The following is a 4,865-nucleotide window of genomic DNA, read 5'->3' as shown; positions in this document are numbered from 1 at the left end:
ATACATCTAACCTTTCACCTAAGAGCTACTGTACATGTTCAATTATTTACTTGGTAGGCATAGTAAATGGTATTAATATTGCTGGGCATTTATAGTTGATTATTATTCAATTAGGGTATAAATTAGTTAATTACACATCTATATCAAGTATTATTTCACAGAGACGGGATAAATATAGATGTTAAAACGTTAGAAGTTTGGTACGGTGTAAAGTTTTTAATTTGTAGTCTACTCAATTTTCCTCTTTAAAAAGTTTTGAACTTTAAAGGATTATATAACAACGTTTATTAATAACGTTTCAGTTTGGTGTTAAAAACGTTATTTTGTAGAACCATAAGTACGTACTTATAACCTAATTTCATAACCTCATAAGACTCTGCGTTCCTACAACGCGTATGTTAAGAACCGTGTGTTTGCCGGGCTGGGTTACTGTAGGACCTATTCGTATGTAACTTGGCATTTTATTTAAAGGCTACTCTTCTTGATCTATTTCTTGATTAGTAATTTAGTAAAGAAAGTTTTATTGATGTTGCTTTTCTATTTCTTGTCTATAATTTAGTAAAAAAAATGATTATTTTATTTATTAGTAACAGATCATCAGACAGACCTCAACGGCAAGCTGAGTCACATCTGTCGATAGAGGGTGCTTTTCATCTTTGACAGTAGAATTTTGAAGTTACTGTGTATCCCTTTTGACGCACGGTTACCGTACATTGGTAACTAGAAATGTTAGTACCGTAGGACTAATGGCTATAGATGAAAATTATTTTTATCATACCTATACGGAATGAAAATAATTATGGTTGAAACCCTGCTGGGTCAGAATGCGTTCAGTTATTGGTTTTAGTGTACTTAGTCCCGATAGTAAAACATGTCCTGGTAGGCAAAGAGAGAGGCCAAACATTTTAGAATGGTTTTTCATGGTCACTCCAAGGAAGAAACAATTAAGTTTTAGTGATGATCGATCCGGAGTAGGGTGTGGATATAAGGGTCGACTCTTTAAATAAAATCGCCAGACCAGATATCCGATCAACTGATCTGAATTAAACTTTCTGTAAGGGTTACCCAAGTTAGGCCCTACTTGGTAGAAGTGATTAAATGTTGGTGATGATCCCGACGTGTGGATTTGTATAAGTAATTAACGGTGCTAACGTCCCAGACCCAAATATCGCAAAAACTGATCAATGGATCTCTGAATTAATTAAACTTCCTAGAATGGTTTGTCATGTTCCAAGGAAGAATTTAATACATTTTGGTGACGATTCGGACAAGGCGTGGATAGAGGACCATTTAACTTTACTGACCTAGATATCTAAAAAAAAAAAAGTTGGTGGTGGGGGGGGGGGGAGTGGCGGTGGCAAAATAAGTTCTTGTATAATCACACAGAATTTTAAGTTAGTCCCTAGAAATACTACAATAAAATACAAAATAGATGTGACAAATAATCGTTTGTTAAATTATGATAATGTTTTATTATGTTGAACTTATTATTATTACTATTATTATTATCATCTCTATAATAATAATTATTATTATTATTATTGTTATTTTTACTATAATAATAGAAATAATATTAATAATAATAATAGTGATAATAGTAATAATAATAATAATAATAGATATTATTATTATTATTATTATTATTATTATTATTATTATTATTATTATTATTATTATTATGCTCTGTCTGTGGCTCTAGAACTACCAATACCCTACATTTTTAATAATTCAAAATTTAAGCTATATAACTTTTTGCTACTCACATTAAAAATTATATCCATACCTTACTCTAAAATGGCTTCTAAATGCTTCAAGAAGAACATTGGTCGTATGACCACTCGACAAACACAGCCATAATCCTCTAACCATTTACAATTGAGTGTCAATTACATATTATTCTATTAAGAATATTGCGATTGGTTATACTGCCCTACAACTGTCCTACATTTTGTTACAAAGTGCAGGTTTACCATTTCTTTAGTTTTTATCGCCATATGATCACATACCAATGTTGATGATATTAGTCTATAATTGGTAATATTAAATTATTTGTATCCACGTTGTATTTCCGTGTAATTTTAAATATAGACCCTGGTTTTATATTTATTTTAACATACGCTTTGAATTAGTACCGATAGCACTCGTGTAAGTAAGACGGCATGTTTCCATAAAACACCAGCAACGTGCTGAATTACAGTTGCTGTGACAACAACCACGCTGAGACGATGTTATAACTCATTATTAGAGTGCAACTAGACTTGATCATAGCGCTTCTTTGCTCTTGATCGATAAAACTCAGGCAACAGAGTAATTACATCAACATTAATAGCGCTGTCAGTGGAATGAATACGCACACTGCTACTGTTACACCACAGTCGAACATCATGCCTCAATTGCATTCGATGCTAGCAATCAATTGAGCATTTATCCCTCCATGGCATAAAGTTCTAGGAAACTGTGTATACGTCTAATTTAACCAGACTTTGCAGAAACTGTGAGTATTACCGAATTATTGTAAAAAACAAATTAATTTTTTTAATAAACCCTTTAGTGGCTGTTTTCATCGATGTTAGTTTTTAAATGAATAATAAAAACAAAAGTTGATACAAACAAGACGTTGTAATAGTAAAAAAATGATTACAAGAATTCTCGTCTTCAGTTTTAAAAATAGCTGGGTATATATAGGCTTATTCGATAAAAGGACTATAATAGTCAGTGGCGTTTCCGATTTAAAAGGTAGGAAAATTGTGACGAGGCCACCGTTTCATAATCGGAGGCAAATAAATGTAAAATCAAAACGGAGACACCGGTATCTGTGCCACCTCTACACTCTCAGGACCCACCTCTGGGCATTCATAATGTTTTTGATTTAAAGCACCAGTAATTTCTATACAAATTTAAGGCTACACATTATTTCTTATGCTTATTTAGTTATTTTTTTATGTGTATATTTTAATACCTTATTATTTTAAAGCGTAAATTTAATTATTTTTTTTATAGTCAACATTTTCGTTAACTGTAATTTGTCAGCCTTTTGACTGTTTAAATTTGCAATAGTTAATATAAAGTCCTTTATTATTGATGCAAATTTGTGTAGCAGTGAGAACAAACCACGATCCGTGAGTGCCACTGTCACAAAGGTGTAATAAATTTAAAAAAAAGATAAAATAACGGTATCCTTTAAAGATGCTTAATGAATGTCATTCACTCTTAATATGCAAACTGGGTATAAATTATGCAATTATATGGTAACGATATGGTAATGATATTCTCTCAATTAATCACTAATAGTACTGTACAGTATTAAATATAAACGTCTTGTTTGTATCAACTTTTTAAAGTTTAAAACCGAAGTGGCAAAATGTGAACAGGAAAAAATGTTTAAATTAATAAATAATCTTACTTCTAAAAATCATAAGAAGATCTTACCTTTACATGAGTCTTCCGAAGATCTTGCTTGCCGATTCTCTGAGTTCTTTCGCAACAAGACTCTCAAGGTTAAGATTGAACTTGACAACGACTCAGATAGTGCTAATTATATGCAGGAGGAACGTGCTGACGTACTCCCATTCAGAACATTCTCCAACGTGTCGCAAGATAATCTACGAAAGATAATTATGACCTCAAATCGACCTCTTGTCCTTTGGACCCCTCTTGGGTTCTGGAAGAATGCATCGATGAACTCCTTCCAACCATCTGTGACATCACCAATAGATCACTCTCATCTGGTATAGTTCCAAACACCTTCAAAGAAGCACGTTTAATGCCACTTATAAAGAAATCTTCTCTAGACCCGGAGAGCTTAAAGAACTATCGTCCGATTTCCAACTTATCCTTTATCTCAAAGGTTCTGATCAACTGACAGACCGTGTCAAATAATCTGCACAGTAAGAGACAATCAGCCTACCGTAAACACCATTCAACTGAGACCGCTCTGATACGTGTCACAAATGATCTACTTCGTGCGGTAGATGTGCACTGCGAAGCAGTACTTGTGCTGCTTGATATAACCGCAGCATTCGACACTATAAACCATAAGATACGGTACTATTGCAAAGGCTTGCAAATCGATATGGAGTTGACGGTACCGTTCTCAAATGGTTTCAATCTTTCATGTTAAACCGCACTCAATCTGTCACCATTAACAACTCTGAATCAAATTCATATCCCGTAAGCGATGGTGTACCACATTGGTCAGTATTGGGCCCTCTGTGTTTTACATTGCATACATCACCATTTGAAGATATTATTGATGCCCATGATGGAATTGAGTTGATGGTATATGCCGACGACACGCTATATGGTTTTCAACCCGTCTAACACATCTTGCACAATTACACAACTTGAATCCTGTATACAAGATGTCAAGAAATGGATGGTCATTAATAAACTGAAACTGAACGTTAATAAAACTGGAATTCTTCACATAAGGTCCAGGTTCTTGCGTCGCACTAAGAAAATCGATCACATTCAAGTCGGATCAGATCTTGTTCATACAGTTTCATCAGCACGCAATCTCGGTATTACAATAGACAAGCTCAGTATGTCATCTCATATTAAAGTCAGGCTCCGGAGGAAAAAATTTTTTTGATATGTTGTCGAACTGATTTTTCTAAGACAGAAAAAAGTTGATTTGACGAAAAACTGGGGAACGGTGAACGAGATACAGATTTTTGAATATTTAAAAAATGGGGGGAAAAGGGGCGTAACTGCCCATTTTTACACCTTATTCTCCCAGTTGTTAAATATTAAAAAATCTGTATCTCATTCACCGTTCCCCAGTTTTTCGTCAAACAACTTTTTTCTGTCTTAGAAAAATCAGTTCTACAACATATCAAAAAATTTTTTTCCTCCGGAGCCTGACT

General features: G+C 33.7%; 1 protein-coding gene across 1 annotated transcript in view; it reads left to right on the top strand.

Annotated features, from left to right (window-relative positions):
* Window positions 1–2,273: 2,273 nt before the first annotated feature.
* The window catches only part of LOC117104431 (protein dispatched homolog 3-like), a 12,365-nt gene continuing 9,773 nt past the window's right edge, over window positions 2,274–4,865 (top strand). The window contains exon 1 of the mRNA XM_033245280.1: window positions 2,274–2,494. The gene's annotated coding sequence lies outside the window, so the exon portion shown is untranslated. The remainder of the gene's footprint in view (window positions 2,495–4,865) is intronic.

The sequence above is a fragment of the Anneissia japonica genome, unplaced genomic scaffold, assembly GCF_011630105.1.
Source record: "Anneissia japonica isolate Jap-2015-1 unplaced genomic scaffold, ASM1163010v1 scaffold287818_len932483_cov186, whole genome shotgun sequence".
Taxonomy (NCBI): domain Eukaryota; kingdom Metazoa; phylum Echinodermata; class Crinoidea; order Comatulida; family Comatulidae; genus Anneissia; species Anneissia japonica.
Note: the sequence above shows the minus strand (reverse complement) of the source record. Positions and strands in the feature narration are given on the sequence as shown.